The 18,467-nt window shown below is 46.4% G+C and overlaps 1 protein-coding gene across 2 annotated transcripts in view; it reads left to right on the top strand.

The window, feature by feature from the left end:
- PTH1R (parathyroid hormone 1 receptor) overlaps window positions 1–18,467 on the top strand; it is a 103,015-nt gene that overhangs the window by 37,151 nt on the left and 47,397 nt on the right. The window lies entirely within an intron of this gene.

Genomic DNA, 18,467 nt, shown 5'->3' with positions numbered 1-18,467 from the left:
ACACCCACAGTGCGTAAATATTTCTGGATCCTTCCAGATCGTGGAGATCTAGCTAATTCTGTCAGTGTAGGAGAGATATTAATTAGGTTCATCTCACCTCAAGGCATTTTAAATTAAGCTCATCAATCATGGCCATAAAATGTCTGCTTTTCCTCATTGGCTGGAAAGGGAATGCACAGTGTGAATTTGGACATCTGAGCTGGTAGTTGGGCTAAGCTGAATGGTCTGAATCTGTCCTGTAGTGTCCTATAGAGACCTAGATTCAGAAAATCCACTTTTCTTTTCGTGATGTCTCCCATCGGCTGCTGTTGCCTATCCTTGTTATTGCTGTTTCGATTTTTACAAATCACTTCACACTAAAAGGCTTCTTCATCCCAGCCCTGAAGACAATAACAATGAGGGCAGGACTAAGAAAATGATTCTCCTGTGTTTTTCCAAGCAATAAACTTTTCACCAGTAGCTTTAACTTGCACTTTATTTGGGTTCTGGAGGCTAGATTTGAAGCTGCTGTTGATGGGCCGTTTGTGATAGCCAAGTTCTATCACTTCCAGCTTGCTCCTCTGAACCAGCCCATCTGGTCTGACTTCTTTAATCTATTTGACAAAGTGCAAAAAAAAAAAAAAAAAAAGAAAAAAAAAAGAGCTTTCTGGCCCCAGAAGAGGGAGAGGAGAAACTCTCTCCCTTCCCCAGAGGGCAGCAAGCCAAGCAACCGTCCGACTGTCACAAATCATTATGGTCAAATAAACAGCGTCACGTTCTCGCCCAATAAAGAAGGGTACACAAGCCCAGGCCTTGCCGAGACCCTGATTTAGGACTCCGTTCAACAAAAACAGGCCTGATGGCCTGTTGGCTCTATGCCTGCAGCAGCTTGGTGCTGACAGGGCCTTCGGCCACATCCTCCGCCTGCTCTTGCCATCCTCAGGTAGGCAGGAGCATGGCAACCTTTCAGAGGAGAACTCATGTGTTGGAGCTGCAGCAAGGCTGAGAAAGAGGGTAGAAGAGTCCAGAAGGCTTAGACACGTGGAAATCATCATGGTGCTTTTATGTCCCTCCCAGCACAAGCCCAAAGCTCTCCACATACACCTGGGACACTGGTTGGGCCCACTATGCCATAGTCCAATCTGTTGGTAGAAGTCCTAAGCTCTTCTGCATGTCAGCATAGCATGGACCATGTAACATGGACCTTCTGAGGTGAAGCCGTGGTGGGGATGACAGCCAGACAATGCTTGGGATAGTACAACCACATGCTCATGTGTTTGCTCTTTGCTCCACGAGATAGAAATAGCCATAAGAACCACCATAAGCTTTTGCATCCCATGCACTTTGTATCCCAGCATAAGCTCTCAAGAAGCTGGTGAATCAGCTGACTTTTTTTCTTTTCTGAAAATTAATTGTTATAGGATAATTCTTTAGATAGGCCAAGTTTGGGTGGCCTTTACAGTGCAGGATTTGCTGAGTGTCCTTGTTCTGTTCTTTCAGATGTTTGTGGGGTTAGGTAGAGGCATGTTCTTTAAACTCAGCTTGGATATACCCACCAAGTACTGCCATTGTCCTGGCTTGTTAGACTGCTGCCAACGCGACAAGTTTTTGTTGATATTGCTTTTAACAACATATGGGGAGACAACGCTTTCAAAATAAAAACAAGTTTGAGTATTCGCGGGTTTTAGAGAGGATTTTTTTTCCTTACTGCTAGAAACTGCCTTGATTTGTAGTGTTTTGCTCTCCCCATGATCTCTTAATACAGTGCACACATACACTGTCATTAGCAAAACCTGTTCTTGTACGTGGTCCCTGGACAGCGGGTACCAGACAGTACAAGAGGCAGGATGCTGGGGACACACACCCTCTTCATGGTCTTTCTCCCACCATCCACCAACTATCCAGGTCCATTGTCCCAGGACCGTCTTGAATCCTAAAGAAATCTGTGCCACAGTGGAGATGTATTTAATCATCTAGATCAAGCTCTGGCATGCATAGTAATGCATAGTAAAAAGATCTCCTTTTCCATCATAGTAGATGGTCTGTCTGGCCCATCTTAGGTGGGAGAGGAGGTATAGACCAGATAAGTTTAAAATAACTACTGAAATTACTGAAAAAAAAAATAATTTTCTCAAGTCCAGTAGGGACTTGCAGGCTTTACTCAGCACCCTCAGACTGATTTCATAATCCCCACTGTGCAGTTGGGAAAAATTGCAGAATGTCACCCAGTACAACAAGGAATGGAAACCACATCTCTGGTGGGCTAACGTGGGATGTCTCTGAGTCGATGGGCCTCATGCACCCAGTGCAATCAACTCAGATGCTCTTGGCAGCAGCCAGGGAGGGTGCAGTGGGCTGATGCACTGACCTGGAGCAGGGGTTGATTCCCCTAGGGGTATAAAGTTGTCTGCACTGGCCTCAATTGGAGCCTTCTGCCTTTTCTCCCGCGATCCACGATGCCTCCCTCGGACAACGATGACGTATTACCGCAGCGCATCCCAGTGAAAGCTGGAAAGGCCTGAGAGTGCCTTTAATGTAATTACGGAGGGGAGCCAACTCCCTGTGTACTCGGCGTGGCTTTCCTGGCACCGGCTGAGGAATGCTGGCACGACGGCACCTCTGGAGCTATTAACGGTGCCGCACGCTCCGGCGCTGCAGAGAATACGGACACTGTCCTGCTCTGCCCGCGCGCCGGGGCAGCTCACAGCCAACCCGGAGATGCCCCCAGGCCCCACTCTTCCCACTGCAGAGCAGAGTGGCAGGTGCTCCATCCAACCAGACCCACGCTCTGGGTCTTGGTTGTGGGGTTGGATGGTTCTGACAAGCCAAAATTCAGATCTTCTCCAACACTAGTCACCCCCTCATCCACTTCCCTTTTCTGCTCTGAAAACCAGCTTGGATTGCCTGTATGTACCAAAGAAACTCAGACTTAGTAGTGTTGAAGCAATGGGGCTACAGCCTGTCTTGGTGGGCTGGCCACCCCAAACACACTGTGTGAGCCACAGTACATCATATGGCCTCTCCTGCCAGGAGCCTGTAGACTGCAGAGGCTCTTCCCAAATCCATTTAACTACCAGGGCCTAGATCCACAAAGGTATTTAGATTCCCAGATCTTATCTAGGTCCCATGTAGATTTTTGATTCCACTGGGGATCTGGGTCCGCATGTTCTCGCAAAAAAAAAAATTCCCAAATGAAGAGTAAGTCCCCATGTCTTACTCTAACTCATCCATACCAAGGATGGTTTCCAACAGAGACCAGCACAGTCTAGCTCTTTTATGGTTTCCTGCTTACGGACCCTCCAGTTCCGATTTCAGCCCTGGAAAAGCAATAACTCTGAGACCCCCCTGACTAACTCTACAAGTTACACAGGAAAAGTTCCTGGCTCTGAGTTCACAACTAGGTCTAACATTAAGCAGCCACCACATTCTTCTTACTTGGGCCTTCTAGCCCTCTCCCAGGTACAGCTTGTGAGTTGTCTGACATCAGGGACCATTCTCAAGAGGCAATTCGGATGCAACCACCTTTTTTCAGAGAGAATGAGTTTAACAGAGTGGATGTGGATTGTCCCATGCTAGTAGGCCTCGGGTGCAGAGGACAGTCACAGACACATTTGGTTCCCCCATGCAGGCCCATGGCATCTTGGCCAAGTGTGAGTCTCTGCTACTTGGCTGAGACAACACCTTCTGCTCCAGCCAACATTCATGACCAACATCCTTCCTGTGGTTGCAGAGATGCTCAGACATAGACGAGTAGCCAACAGCCAGTGAAGACAAGCAGGCACTTGTAGATTTTATTCAGGTGATATCTACTTCAGGAGGAGATCATTTGCACCCTGTAAATGTCTGTTTCCCTATGCTGATCTCTACATTTAGGAGATACGAATCCTACCGAAACACTTTTGTGGCCACTGCATAGTCACCATGGTCTGATCCCTGCCACAGTAGCTATCCCCTCTGAGGGACTATTTGCCCAACAAAACCCATGTTGACATCTGCCTTTTCTGCCGCCTACCTCCATGTTGCAGCCCATCACTCATACCCACCCGTGCTGACATTACCCCAGCTATTGGTCCTAATCCTTCGCATGTCCCACACATGTGAAAGCAGGGATGCACCTCATTAAGGCACACGTTGCCTCTGCCCTGTGAGCTCTCTGAGCCATGGAAGCTGTTCTGCCTTGTGGCTCCTGGCACACGCAGGGCAGAGGGGGAACTGGCACTGAGCCCACGCTTACCTGACCCATATCCACAGGTCTCTTCAGCCCACACGTGGTGGCATGACACCAGCAGATGTGTCCTGCTCAGAAGGGCCCTCGTTCAGCAACCTCTGTAATTACTGGGTCTCGAGCCCTGTAAAGGCAGCAGGCTGAGATACTTGAGAGTGACCATTTGTAGCAGAAGCAACTCAGAAGCATCCACCAACCCTCTTTATGGACACAGAAGATGGGAGGAATGAATTTACCTTCAAGCTGACTTCTCCCCCAGCCCAGGCAGAAGAACTATGGGTTGGACCAAGCTGCCTCAGTGTTGTGTCTCTGCTACATCTGTGTGTGTCTTCTGGCTGGCGAGCTACTAGGACTGGAGGTTGGACACATCTGGATGTCTGGCACTGAGAGAGCAAAAATGCACACAGGGCTCTGGAAAAGAGCAGGTTGGCCTGACCTGGAGGCTTTAGTGTCCCAGCTCTCCAAGCTGCGGTAGGGGAGATATGCCAAGACTTTGCTTCCCTTGCAGAAGCTGTGGGCTGCTTGGGGCCGTTGTGTGATCCTGAGCAGGATTCAGCTGCCTGCTTCTGTGAGGAGAGGTGATGTGCTGGAAAGGAAAAAAAAAAGGCATTAAAAAGGCAAAGATTAAAAAAAAGTAATCATAATGTGGTCTGGAGCAGCTGCATTGGAAATTTAGCAGAAAGGCTGTTGATTTGCCCACATGGAGGCCACCGAGCAGCAATCCCAATCCAGGCCTGCAGAAATAACTTCTTCTCTGTTACCCTTGCAAGCAGAGCTCTTCCTGACATCAACAGGAGAAATCTGAATGCTTCTGTATCATATTACTGTTCTTTATGAGAGTCTGCTCCAAAATCTGTAGCTTTCTTTCCTCCGACTGTTCCCTGTCCCAGTGAGACATATGGACAAAAAATTAGAAATAGTCAGAGCAGATGAGGCAAGGATAGGTGAGAAGGTTTTTGTTGTGTTCAGGGGAAAATGAGGCATTAAAAAGCTTTCACCTGCACTCCTTTTTGAAAGGCATTAACTCTCAGTGAAACAAATGCCTGTAGGTACTTAGATATCTTTATCTATCTCACCCACCTCTTCCATTCCAGCCCCATTATTGCTTCTCTTGCTCAAAGCAACATCCCACTTTCCAAGATGCCCTCAGCTCTACCTTGAGTTGCTCAATGGCTCAAAGGTGATGCCCTGCTTCAGGGGTGCCAAGGGCTGTGTGACACAAAAGCATCTCCAGCTGGGCCTTCCCCTTCTTGAGCAGCAGCCTCCATAAAAAAATCACCTCTTGAGAAGTCCTCACAGATCTCTCTAGAAGAACTCCTCAGTTTGCTCTGTGAATTGAAATTTGAGATGGTAAAAGACAAAAGTATCTCCAAATCTGGGAGGCTGGGTGCTGTACAGCACAAATGGAAAAGTCTTTCCAGTTGAGTTTGGCTGAAACTTAGGGCTGGCAAAACCAAAGCCCTAAGTGGGGCACTTAACCGCACTCCCAGAGCCTGAGGTCCTCTGCAGCCTGAAGTTGCTGCAACAGTGGTCAGGATTTCAAGTTTCCCAGTGGCTGAGACAGAAACAAGAGCTGAACCTCCCAACCTGCAAGTTGGTAGCATGTTGCTCCCAGACAAACAACAGCTAGAATCCACGTTTCTCCCATCAAATGCAGCCCAGAAATAACCCCACGAAAAGTGAGCTGCCTTGCACACTTTCTAGCTGCTTTGCACAGACATGGTTTGTGCTGAGAAAGGCCTCTCAGAGCTGAAATCTGCAGCTAGGGAGATGTTGAAGTGGCATCCCAGTAGTATTGTGGAGACCCCAAAATATGGTAGAAACTCAATAATATTGTGGAGACCCAGTAGTATTCTGGGGACATAATAGCATTGTGGAGACCCAGTGGTGTTGTTCCCCATGTCTGGGAATCTGTAAAAGACAGAGGCAGCTGATGCACCACTCTCTGGCCTCCACCTGAAAGTCAAGCCCAGCAGTCACTAGCAGCTGGGCCTTGAAATGTCTGCTCATGAGAAGTCTGTTTGATGAATGTGTTCAGAAATGAGAGGGATTTGGGTTGCCAGGGCTGTCTTTGAACCAGCACCTGACCCCTTGGCTAAAATAGCTCCATGGCTCAAATCGCACATGTCAAAGAGGAGACTCCAGTTGGCATCGGCCTTGGGATCCAGCAACCGTTGTTAGCAGGAGCGCTGTGAGCCAGGGCTGGCACCATGGGCAACGTGCTGGTGATAGGCTCCAATCCCATCCTTGTGCTTCACGTATATTCCTTCTAACTTTGCACGCAGGCCAGCAAAATGAAAGCAGTTTGGGGTCATTTCTGACCAGCAATAGCAAACAGGGGGTCTAATTTCTAGCTCCTTCTGGGACTTGCCTCAGCATTTCCTGTGAAAGGGACATTTATTCTGGAAATCAGAAGTTTTTATCCTAGAGAGACAAATTCCATGGCTTTGCTTGGTTTCCTGGACATGCAGCACTGGGACCTCCCTCAATGGGGTCTTGGGTCAAGCTGCTGGGCCATCCTGGGAGGTGACAGGGGGACAGCAGCGAAAGTGCTGGTCAAGTGGAGAGGAATGAGGCATCATGTCCATTCAATATTAGTTTTTCTGTTTGTTTGTTTGTTTTCCTAATGATTTGTTTGTAAAACCCACATCTCAAGTAGATGTAAGCACTGGTCCAGATGTGGCTCAGGTGTGAGGGAGGATTTTCATTTTCATTAGCTCTAGAGATTTTTTTTTTTTTTTTTGTAGGTCTACACACAGAGTTTTCTTTGTCAGATAACAACTCTAGGGGGCTTGGACAACTGCTGAAATCTTGTCTATATTGCCTGGGTCGGGACAGGATGCTGCAATATGGTCTTCTTGATGAAATCCAGGACAGTTTCTTGCTCATCTCAGAGGAAAGGAATAAAAGGTCTTGTCGTAATAAAAAGACATCACTTTTTATGGCTGTAAAATAGGAAAAAAGTGACATGTTAACATTTTTTGCCTCCTGATGCCATGGCAAGGCATGACTGCAAAAAAGCAAGAAGAATGTCAGACAGGGTGTAATAAATATGAAAAAAAACCTCAAGCGAGAGGAGGAAGGGGCTAGCTCAGAGACTGGCTCTTTACTTTGCCTCCTGCTCAGCTCCAGCTGACAGCCTTGATGATGTTACTCAGACATGGCAGCTCTGCACCCTGCTTTTGGGAGAGGATTTTAATCAAACATACATTCAATATTGTATTTACGAGGTGTGGAATTCTTTAAGATCCCATAGAGCTGATTGGTATCATCAAACAGGAGGCACTCAGAGGGAGGGAGAAGGACTATCCCAAAGTGCATCCAAGGTCAGAAGGGCCTGGTTTACCCTTCCCCCAAAATGAGACCTTTCCACCAGAGCAGTCTGCCCATCTAACTCCTGCTGTGGCAATGCAGTCACTTAGGTGGAAGACAGAGGATGGAGAAGCCCAAATCACTTGGAATGAGCTGTTATATCTGCTCACTCCTGTATTTAAAGGCATTCAACATAAGCAGAGGTATCTGACTGCTAGAGGGGCTCTGCAAGTCTGGAAGTCACGGAAAGACAAGTGCTTCCCTTTCTTTTCGTGACACGAGTGCAGAAGAAATCAGAAGAGCAGTGTCCTGCTCTTGCCTTCAGCAGAGGAAAGCAGAGAGGAGCCCTGCAAAGCAGGGCATGCCTGGTTTTCTTACCTCTGAGCTGCTCCGCAAAGCTTGAATTCCCATCACTTTTGTGCAAATAGTAGAAAGAACGTCATTTTTCCCACCCCAGGTGCGCTTTCACATTTTATGATGTTACAGTCAATTTTTGAGCTAGTATTTCACAGGCAATGTATGAAAAGGTTGATTTTATCTTCATTTGAGAGAAAATATATATACTGTGTGTGTATACACAGTTGGATTGAGCATATGCCATTGTTTTATATTTATTTGCATGAACTGCTATTTTGGCCCACTCTCATTTTGAGCAATTAACACCCTAGAGGCTGATGAGGTATTACTGCAGCAGGGCTCCTGTTATTATCACTGGTGGATCAAAGCCACCCGAATGTGACTTGCTACTATTACTGTTGAAAAGGCAGGTGTTTCCTCCTAGGCGTTATTTTTAATTGTTTTCTTAAATGGCTTTCAGGTAGGCACTACGGGGCATCTTTCATTCTTAGGCAGTGATGACGTTGACCTGAATTCAGACAAGAAACAGCAGTTAGTTGTGAAATGGAAAGGAAGGGATTTCTGTGCTACTGGGAGAATTAAGTAAGGGTTGTTGGCATCCTTCTTCCAAACACACTCCCAGAGGGCATATTGTGCTTTATAACCCCTGCTTTCCCTGCCAGTGTTGTGAGAAAATAAAAAGTGTTCTTTTCCTAAAGATCTAATTTCATAGTTTAATATAGATATTTCTCCTGCAGTTCTTATAGGTAAGGCAGGATAGCAAGGGAGTAAATGTCGGAGCATATTAAGACAGCTCTATTTGGATCCTTAGCCCAGTGGACTACAACCATCTGCCTTGTCTGGGGACACCTCCAAATGCTTGTGCAGAAGGACTGAATTCCACCTCTCTTGCTTGGGGAGGATAGTCTTAGAAAGTCTTTAAAAAGACAGAGCCTACATCTTTGAGAAACAGGAGAGAAAAGCAAGAAAAAGAGTAATTTTTGACAGGTGCAAGGGAATTGGCAGACAAAGAGGACGAAACTAGACCTTGCCATGAAGAACCAAGGAAATTCATTGTTGATTTCACTATCCAAAGTGACATTATCCACTGCTTGCAACTCTAACAGATTTTCCTTAGGTGACTTCAGGATCACAGCGGTCCTGGGGTCCAAAAAAAACAAAGGTCATAGGAATGATTCTTTGGGCCCCCAGGTGTGTATTCAGATGATCCTCAGGATCATTCCTGCCTGCAGGAAGGCAGGCAATCATTTTGGAGAGATTAATGTTCTCCTACAGCTCCAGGTCCTGAAAATGTACCATAAATGTCAGTTCCCCTTGATAAATGACATGTGCTAAATGTAAAACACAAGACCATTTAGTAAGAGAATCACCTGCATGGCAGAATAGCTAAATAAGGTGATCTACACAATTCATCATCTTCAAGAGTTTTAAGATGACAGGAGTTGCATAGGTATTCTTCTATTGCTGTCATGCTACCACCCCATCCAAAGATATCTTTCAGCATGATGATCATAAGCACAGTGGTCATACATGTTAGGATCAGCTATTTGCCTTTTTGGGATCAGCTAATTGCCTTTGACTTTAGTTCTCATGAGTCAATAAGTTGTGTTTTGTCCAAGCAGGTTTTCTTCTCACTCTGTTCATGCTACTTGAATGATGAGACCAGCTCAGCCTGAACCGTTCCCCAGGGAATGTCAGTTCCATCAGACATGCTCATTTTCTGTAAGAACACGCGTGTCTTCAGTTCATCCCAGTGATGACAAATTTCACATGCCCATGTAGCACGCACAAGTGGTGCCCACTGATCTGTGCTGATGGTGCACGGTATGCGCACAGTATGGCGTGAGCAATGGATTCTCATGTGGTGAGTTCCCTTTCTCGGGGGAAACTCAAGAATTTGTGGCTTGGTCATGTCTTTGTTAGATATTACACATCTTTAAACCACTTTTGTTCTTAGGATGAAATGTTCCCAATTCTGCTCAGCAGGTTTCCTTGCCCAAGCTTTCTCTTTCCTATTACAGATCTGTAATAAGATGATCTAGAGGGGGAACATACCCTTCTTCTCTTGGCAAGGTACCAAGGCATGGAGAGATAGGAAGATGATCTCCTCAGAAAGTGTACAGGCATGTCCTAGCCATGGGAGATCTGAGAATGAGTCTTGTGCAGTATTGCCTAGAAAGGGTGAGGACTCGATGGATGCTAAGCCAAGACCTCCCGAGCCTACACTCAGTAGATTAAACTCAAGGAGAACTGTCCCTGCAAGGAGAACTGTCCCTGTGCAAAGCGGCTCCCCCAGCACCGTATCCTCCCCACAATCTCTGCCCTTGCTGGGCCCAAGGGCTCCCAAGATGTCCATCCAGTGTCTTTTTGGTGAGGGCTTCTTTTCCTTGGACTGCTTGTGGACCGCGACACCTCTGAGCACAGCATGAGGCTGTTGGACTTTCTGCAGCTGCAGCGCAGGGTCCCTGTGCCCAGTCAGCTGGAGCAGAGACCTCCTGCTGTTCGGAAGCAGGTAGTGGTTTGGGTGATGTGGTCAAGGGGCTAAGACGAAAACAACAACTTCATTTACCCTCTGAGAGACTGGGAAAACCAGGTAGTGGGCAGAACAGCTTGTGCACTAACCTCTCGGAGCTTCCTCTGCTCCTGCCCAGCACTCTGTTTTGTCAGGATTCAACAAGTCTTTCTTTCCCACTCAAACCATCTCCCTTCCCCAAAAAACTCTTTTTCAGTTGGGCCTTGCTTCTGACTTGTCTCTCTCCTTCCCTTTCACCCTTCTCTCCCTCTTGACTTTGTTGTCCCAGTCCTGCCTTTATAATCTCAGCCTTTGAAAGGACTAAGGCTAAAGAATGCACCTTGCTAAGTTGCTTTATCTCCTGCAAGCAGGTTGAGGGACACATCTGAGCAATGCAGAAAGCTCAGCTCAGCACCCAGATCTCTCAAACCCGAAGTCCTACTGTCATTGCAAAACCACTGCATGTGAGATTTGGCAAGGGGAGAGCGAGATAGGTGCTTGTGGGAGGTCCTGCTCTAGTCCTGGCCCTGCAACAGGCTCAGCTTGATGTTCAACCCCACCTGAGACATTCACCCCCTTGCTGCTGCATCCCACTGGCCTCCCTTTTACATGCAATGAGCTGAACAGTTGCAGATGGCCACGGGGTAGAGCCAACAAGCCCAGTGCACCCACTTGTGCAAGCTGCAGCGTCTGGATGTGACCCATCCAGGAGCCCGGGGTACCAAGCCATTATCCGACCTTCCTCCCGCCATCCTTCCCACCACTGCTGTGTCCTAAGCAAACCACAGCTCTGCTCCTATAGTTTTTGCCATTAGCTCCTGGCAGTGGATCATGCCTCTGCTGCTTTTGCTACTGTATCTCTGGCAGGGCCAATTGGCACTCTGGCTTTATTTATTTTTAAATCTTTCCAGCATTAACCTGACAGGAAATAAGTTGCAAACCACTTTTTTTTTTCCTAATGTTGGAAATAATGTCTATTCAGTTAAAACTAAATCCCTCAGGGCAGAACAAATCCCACTCCCTGCTCTCTCTCCAGGCTAGCTCCCATTTGCAACAAATTGCCCCCAGTGGATTATTTCTTTTTTTTTCTGCATAGATTTTGTGCTAGGATGCTCATGACATGTGGGGAGGAAGAGGGGAAGAAGCACAGGGTAGCAATAAGTAAAGGGAATTAAATTGCCTGGGCAGCAGGCAAAGCTTGTTTTGCCCTAATTAGACTCAGTTTATCTGTATTTACTCTGGTCTGTCTCTCCAGAAGGAAGATGCTGTAAGCTGCCATTGAAATATGAAGCGCCAGACCCCAGTGGTCCATGCACAACTCTAGAGTAGTTTCCAGGGGGTAAGGGACCTGTTTGGCTTGAAGTGCTAAACTTCCAGAGTCAAGTGATTGGGTCACAGCTTCAGCATTCCTCCTGAACCCCACACAGGGTTTTGCTTGCCAGGAAACATGAGCCTTAAGTGACTGCAAAAGCTGGCACAAACCCCCAACAAATCACAGACATACCTCTATTTCTCCAGCGTTAACATCTCGTGTGAAGGGCAGCTGGACATGGGCTGGTGCTCAGCACTGGTTCAGCTACAGTCTGGCAGATCCGGTCTTGCCATAGGGCTGGCAGCATCCCCAGGAACAGAGACTGCACAGGGTACATTTTGTCCAAGACAGCACATACAAATCCCTGGCCCTTCCATACCTGCCAGGGTTCATTCAGACCTGAGTAAACCAGCAGACTGCAGTGGCCCAAGCAAAGGCGTGCAGAAGTGTAGTAAAACGGAGACCAGAAAGCTAAGCCAAACTGCAAAATAACCAAAAGAACACATTTCCTCTCATCTACAGGAGGACAACTCTATTTATAACACACGAGTATCAGGACCTTATTTTTTGCACCTGTTGCCATGTAATTCCTGGTGCTCCCAACTATTTCCACACCAACACCTGCTTCATACTACTACACATTGTCAGGAACTTTTGACCAACCCTGTTTTGCCTCACTCCCTTCTTGAAGGCTGTACTGGCTCCTGCAAAAGGTAGCTGAAACTCTACTCTGAGGCTCTCATCAGGTGTTGGCCCTGCCTGGCTTCATCACCCTATTGCTATCGGTCCGACCTGATGCTCCAGTCTCAGCAGAGGCACCTGCTCATATGCAGCAAGCACAGCCCTGGCCTCAGATTAGGCCTGAGCAAAGCTGCTTAGGAAACATAAAGCTCTCCAGGAAGGTTGTCTCTGTCTCTCTGAGCAAAGAGTGATGCATTCCTAACCCTAAGAGCTATCCTGGCCTTTACAGAGCTTAGGAGAGCAGCCTGCTCTGCCAGTAATGCTGGAACTGCTCTCTAATTCTAACTTTCATTGCATCCCATTCATGCCCTCAGCCCAATTACAATCTCTGTTGAAGAAAAGGATGTTTCCATGAGACCCAGGTCTCCTGAAGCATCCATTAAGGCAAATCTTAGAAATATTCTGTCACGCTCAGCAGAGCAGATTAACTGATGGTCTCAGCATCCCTCTCCAACCCACCAGCACCTGTATTTGCTCCTTGCAAAAGCAAAGCACTATTAAAACCTTTCCAGAGGAAGTACTGACAGAAAATGTCCCAAAGCAGCAGGGCTGTTTTGAGGAAGGATCTGCACAGTTTGGCTCCCACATAATTCCTGCCTGGCTCCTTGGCACCACCTGATTCACTCATTCCTGCCATCCACCTCCCTTTTTCCTCCGGATCGCTATCACTAGTGCTTTAATTCTCATACTTACCTTCTCCTCATCTTTCTCACAGCCGTTACTCCTGCCTGCAGCCCCTCGCTCCTTGACACCAGCAATTACCCAGTCTACTGCCTTCCAAGATGGTCATCACCAGCAGTCCCTTGTATTGGGCCTGCTGAGCGGCTCTGATGTTCTCAACCCCGACCAAGGAATCTGTTTGCCTTTAGCTGTTTTTTGAGCCGCTGCCAGGGAAGTTTCACAAAAAGGATAGTGTTATTTCTGAAAATGAGTCCCATAAACAAGGATGAATATGACCTCCCCGTTGAGATTTGGGGTTTACTTTAGTGGCTGGGAGATCAGCCAATGAAATGGAAATACCAGAAAACATTATCATAATTACCCCATGGCCTCCTCTAGGGGCAAGGAGAAGGGGAAAAAAAAAAAAAAAAAAGGATTTAACAGGCTCTGGATAGCATTGTCCCTTCACCAGTCTCTGCTCGGCCTGGCTCCTGGCTCTGCATTTCTGCTTTTTCTTAGCACGGGGGAGAATAAAAAACATTCCTAGAACCTTTCCCCACAAGGAACATTTTCTGGCAGAAATCAGTGCTGGGAAACCAAGAGGTAGGAACTACTGAGAAAGAGTAGCAGATGTGTTTTGGTTACAGATTTGGGGAGGCCAAGGAGGAACCCGGGTGCCATCCCAGGCCAGCTGTACCCAGGTCATAATGGTGAGAGTGAAGGGCAAAGCTGCCTTTCTAAACCTACCTGTGCAACACCTTTTTGTAGCCCTTGGACTTGTACAAATTTAATGCCAATAAGGTCAGCATAAGGGTTTATGCTGAAACAAGCCATGGAAAGGGATTTGCTGTCAGGTTTCTTAAGAGTGATTACCTTTTACAGGAGCATGATAACCTCTCCCTTTCAAAGAGTTGCATTTGGGAGGCATACCTGTCTGTGACACTATTTCTACACAGCTCAGCCTAATCCCTCATCTAGGGTTGCAATTGTGTGTGCTGCTGAATGAGTCAGACAGGGATGGGAGAGCCCTGGTTTCCATACTTGACTTTAACCTTGATCCAACAGTTGGCCTTGTTTGGGTCTTTCTAACTTGCGTTTCACCATTATATGATAGAGGTAATGGGAGCTTGGGGCAGCATGTCTTCAATGAAGTTCCTGTGAACAACAGGCAGAGTTTCCTTCAGGCTTCTTAAGCAGTTTCCAGGGATTTCAGAGAGAAACAGTTATGGTTGCTCCTATTGCATGGCTTGCTTTGGAGTAGAGGACCCTAAGACATGAGTTGACCTGCTGGCATTCAGAGCACTCAGCCTCCAGTCCTTTAATTAAGGCTCCATTTCTTACTAACCTAGTAGAACTGTGAGTAATTCTAAAATTCTCTCTCCTCATGCAAAATTTTCCTGCAGTGAAGATCTTTTACCAAGACCATATTGCTTTATTGATATTTTTAGAGAAGAGCAGTAATGTAAACAACCTATGGCTGATACTAGGCACCGGGAGACAAGAGGATACTAAAACTCAGTTGAATGGGCTCTGGGATGGAATTTCTTTTTTAATATCAGACTCATAAAATGTCTATATCTCTATCTGATTCATTTCCCTTTATAGTCATTGGAGAAAAACAAAACAAAACAACATCAAAAAGCCACAGTCGCATGGGTAAATCCCACCCTGGATGTCCCCAGCTGGCTGAAAAGGCAAATGTTGTATTGGCAAGAGCATGTGGCAATTGCTGCTCTCTGTTTGCTGATGGGTTTCCAGGGAATGAGGAGAGGTATGTGTTTGCAAATGGGAGAGCTCTAGGTAGGTTGCAAATTTTGCAAAACTGCTGAATTACTCCCCTCTCTCTGCACCAGTCAGTATTCAACAGACCCCTTTCATACCCATATTTCCAGCCCTGTGTTTCTCCCAACCTCAGGGACCCAAATCCACTGTTTTGCCTGCAGCAGCTCTCAATCGTTAAGAATTTCTGCAGCCCATACCTCTGAAAATAAAGCCATTTATTTAGTTGCCTAGGAATATTCATATTCAAAAATAGTTGGCCTAAGCATCTGCTAATGGTTTTAGCAAGGCCATTCCATGGTATTTTGCAATCAGCTATCAAGATGGCTTGTCAAAGTGGAAGTTTTGTCAAGCCTGATCCAAATATGTCTAATGCACCAACACTGCAAAAAACATTCCTATCGATTTCTTTTGGGCTTAGACAGCTAAACTGGAAGGACGAGTCCTACAGTATTGTCTTGAGAACAAAAGATACAGAGCATGAAAACCACGCACACAAGCAGAGGGAGAATTGATCAGCTAAAAATGGTCCAACATCTGGTGTTTCCAGCTGTGGGCATCTGCCCCATCCCACACAGCAGCCTTTGATGCCAAGACTGAGCTGTTTCAGTGCCCTGGGATAGTATAAGCCGTTTTCTCCTTTGTCCCCAGTGAGCTTTCAGCCATGCAGACACCTGAAATATCTCCCTAAAGAGTTGGACGATGAGGGTTGGAGGTGAAGGGTGAAGACACCTGGGAATGAGCACTGCAGATCAAAGGGCAAAAGAGGCTCAGAGCCACCTGCAATTAGATGGAATTAGGGTGTCCTGGAATAGCTTCAGTTTTCCTTCTTGGGTGATTCAGCAATAAGGAAGCAGCGGTGTTGGTCTGCATAATTTTCCCTTGAGCCTCTTGAGAATTGATATCTGATTCAAACCATGGAACTGCACAAGAACCTTCCTTCTTACTCATACGTATGTCTTCATATCTGTTTTTGCCTCCTTGACCAAGGAGAAACACTAAAAAATTGATCTAATAATATCTCTCAATATTTATATCAGTTTTTGAGGGAGAAGGGAGAGAATGGGGAGACTTTTTAAGGATCGGGATAAGTTTGGAACAAGGAATCAGAAAATCTGGGTTCATTTCAGAGCTCTGCCCAGGCCATCTTGCCCAGATCTGGAAAATAAAGCACCTTTTCTGTGCCTGGCTGGGAGACCATACATCCTGCTGGCCAGGAGCTGGTTCTTGCTGCCCCCTTTCCAAGTGTGGCCAACAGAGCCAGACGAAGAAGCACACAAGGCATGAATCATTTGAAATGCCTGAGGTCAGGTTCTGCTCCCTCTGGCCAGCATAAATCCGCACTAACTCCTCCAGCTCTGGTAGAATCACTCAGGATTTGTGCAGCTATAAATGACAGCAGGATCTGACCCTGGAGTTTTATGTTTCCAGTGAAAGAGTCGAAATGTTGGATGTTGCCCTAAATGTGGACTGGCCAAACATCTGGAAAGGGATGGCTTTATTTTGCATTAACGTTAACGCGGTTTTGAAACCATCTCTCACTTCTGAAGGAGGATTTTAGTGTGGATTTCTTCCAGGGACTAGAAAAACTAACTTCTGTTTCATTCAGATCCCCCTTATCAGATCTTACGTGTCTATTAGCACATCAGCTGCTCATCCACTGTTTTTCTCCATAGGAACATAAGGGAAAATTAACCTGAATTTACTTCCAAGCTGGATTTCCTTAACCCTCAATATGTCACTTTCAGCAACCCTTACTCAGAAACTCATTGGCCTCTGGTTGATTCATTTTACTTGTTTTCCCAAGTGAATTAAGCTGTAATGAGCAAAGGAACCTTAATTCCAAATGGTAGTGTTTTATAAGTGCAATTAAATGCCATTATCCTGCTACAGTCTGTGCTTCAGAGGGATGCAGACAAGCAGTGCAGGATTTACAACCTATATCCAGGTTTCCTTCTCATGCTAAGGTCTCACTGCTGGCCCCACGGATTTTCCTATTCTTTGCCTGCCAGTGCTGAACATTGGTGCTTGGTCCAGCTCTGTCTATCCAGATGTGATGTGATGCCCTGGATTTTGCATGACAAATTAACTGTGCTTAGACTCACCAGCACAGTCAATACAAGCAAGAAAAAAATAAAAGGATGCTGTTTTCTATAAAAGAGCACTGCAGCCTGTCTTACATTATTACAAGTGAGTAATAAGTGCCGTACAAATCCAGAGAAAGGCAGCCGCTATGGCCTTTATAATCTGATTAATCAGCCAAATAAATAGTAAGGAAACAGAGGCAAGTAGAGCAGGAAAGATTTAACCCAGGGTAAAACATCACCTATTGCTTTCAGGCTGGTGCCTCAACCAACAGCCTGAATTCAGGAGCTCTTTGAGGCACAAAACGTGCCTTTTCTGGGCTTTGAACCAGCTTTGGTGTGATTTGGTGAATGAAGAATCCTCCTAGCCCTGAGTGGCAAAATAGCGATGAGGGATGTAAACCTCCTGGGGTTCACTAGGGTTGTCACATTGCACATGTGACACTAAGCCTTGCCAGCAGCTGGGTAGAGCACAGAAAGCTCCACATCTGCTCTTCATGTCCTTGTACATTGCAAATCAGAGAGCTCCCAGAGGGTAGGATCCGCATCACCCATCCAAATCTGGACAGAAATAGGAATTTACAGGCTATATAAAATGGCTAAGTATAATATGCTTTTAGGAAATAAACAAGAAAATAAAAAGCATGAAGGGACAAAGTCAGTGTGCTTCCAAGGTAGCTGGGATTGGTATGGTGAAATTTCCACCCATTCCTGCCAAACCGACCTGGGGGAAAGTTTCTCCTGGTTTCAAACCTTATCCAGCAAGTGTGATTGTCCCTGAATATCAGAGCGGGATGCACAGGCCAAGCACCCAAGAGACACATCAGAAAGGATGAACAGCTGCCACCGCTCAAGATCAACGGTCTATGCAGTGTAAGAACCAAAGGATTTATGGAACTAGCCTTCCTCTCAGTTTTATCCCCAGCTTTCCAAGGCTGGCAGTGCCAGCCTTGTGAAGTAAATCGATTTTTTTTCTTTTTTGCCTTTATATCAGCAAGTGTCTTTGGGGACCTTTTACCATCATGTGCCAGCAAGCAGCAAATGGAGGAGTGTAAATCTGGGGTGTTGCATCCTGCTGGGATGTTGTGACATAGGAAACCATCTGAAAAGCAGAAATACTTTTGTTTTTTTTTTTTTTTGTCACATTCTATTAGCATTTTTGTCCGTGTGTTTGTTGAGGAAGGCGAGCAAAAACCTAGGAGCATGAAAAACATCCCACGGTATTTCCACTCCAAGACTTCTCCCCTGCATGACTCTGTCCCCTTTCCTGTCCCCACTCCTCATTTCCTTTGTCCTCTGGAGACCTTAGGCCTAGCACACACTGGAGGAGGAACATATTCCCCCTGGCTTGATGTTTGTGGCCTCATTTTCCTGAACCCTCAGACTCTGGTGGAGGGGAGATGCGGTCAGGTCATAGCCCTGTCTTGGGCAGCCCTGTCTATGTTCTTGGATGCAGATGGGATGCTGATAGAGCTGGATACCATGTGGCCGAGGGCCTGCATGAGA

The sequence above is a fragment of the Tinamus guttatus genome, unplaced genomic scaffold, assembly GCF_059628265.1.
Source record: "Tinamus guttatus ecotype Peru unplaced genomic scaffold, ASM5962826v1 Tinamus_guttatus_pri_ptg000490l, whole genome shotgun sequence".
Taxonomy (NCBI): domain Eukaryota; kingdom Metazoa; phylum Chordata; class Aves; order Tinamiformes; family Tinamidae; genus Tinamus; species Tinamus guttatus.
Note: the sequence above shows the minus strand (reverse complement) of the source record. Positions and strands in the feature narration are given on the sequence as shown.